Below are 1,587 nucleotides of genomic sequence, written 5' to 3' on the forward strand. Positions count from 1 at the left end.
TATATATATATATATACAAAATCTAAAATTATAATTATGTTTAAAGTGACTCTAACGTAGACTGATCAACAGTGGATTTTTATAATTCATTATTTTATATAAATATTATAAATTATTCACCTTCATTTAAATATTTATATAAATAACTGTGAATATTTTCTGCAGTAAAAGTTACTTGTTAATGCTGTAACTCAGGTAGAATTTGCAGTAATTGTTGTTTTTTTTTAAAAAAAACAGAACAACAACAGCGTTCAGATGGTTGTTCTTTTGTTGTGCAGCACAGTCTGTGAAGTGTTGTACACAGAGATCCTCCAGAAAGAACCCTCAGACGGACTGACGCACTGACAGCCCTCTGATCCACAGTCACGTCACACGGAGGAGAGCGTTTTTATAACGCTGTTTGGATTCTGTTTACCGTCGTTCATTCAGACGTACCAGACGTACATCAAGTTTTACTGCAGTACAGCGGCCAATCAGGGCTGAGAACATCAACGCCAGCCAATAAAGTTGACATTCATTCACGTACGTGAACCTCGTCATCCTGCGCCGCAGGCGTGGCTGTCATTAAAAAGTCAAACCTGTCCCTGTTTTATAAAGTTCATAAGAACATTATCACCTTTGATGTGAACGTTTATGTCCAGATGGATGTTGGTTTGATTCATTCAACATTGATTTGACTGAGAAATGAACCAACATCAAGAACCTCTACGGTCGTCACGGGAACAGACACGAGACGTATCACGATACAGGGGCAACGATACGATATATTGTGATGTATTGCGATACTGTGTAAGATTACGACTAAATTAACTGGTTAATGGAAACCCTGAACACCTGCTGTGATTTATTATTTTTTTTATCATCATTTTCATTTTGCTCCTAACGACCGCGGCGTCAAAAGACAAAACTTTTTGTGGGACCGGTGGTTAAAAATAGCAGCGACCGCGGAGGGAAATAAAGGGTGGATTTTTCTGGAGATAAATCAGTGTGAATGAAGACGGAGAGCAGATAATATGAAGAGGTTGTTCTGTGTCAGTGTTTCAGAGCAGCTGCCACTTTATTGTTCCAGTAAACAAATAAATAAAAGAGAAATGAGAATCAGCCTCGTCAACGGGAGAAGAATATAATAAACACACGTCACAGTTTCTACACGTAAAAATAGAAACATGTTCATCACAGTAACAACATGGTAACAACACAGTAACAACAGAAAAACAACAGAGTAAATTAACACAGTAACAGCAGGGTAACAACACGGTAACAGCAGGGTAACAACAGAGTAACAGCAGGGTAACAGCAGGGTAACAACACAGTAACAACACAGTAACAACACAGTAACAGCAGGGTAACAACAACCTGTGGACCAGCACGGCTCTGCTTCAGTCAGAGTAACAACAGAGTAAATTAACACAGTAACAACAGAGTAACAACAGAGTAACAACAGGGTAAATTAACACAGTAACAACATGGTAACAACACAGTAACAACACGGTAACAACAGCCTGTGGACCAGCACGGCTCTGCTTCAGTCCTCCAACACAGTGATTATGACAGCCTGATTGGTGCTTTGTTTTCTCTGGGATCAGA

The sequence above is a fragment of the Cynoglossus semilaevis genome, chromosome 15 (genome assembly GCF_000523025.1).
Source record: "Cynoglossus semilaevis isolate Cse_v1.0 chromosome 15, Cse_v1.0, whole genome shotgun sequence".
Classification (NCBI taxonomy): Eukaryota; Metazoa; Chordata; class Actinopteri; order Pleuronectiformes; family Cynoglossidae; genus Cynoglossus; species Cynoglossus semilaevis.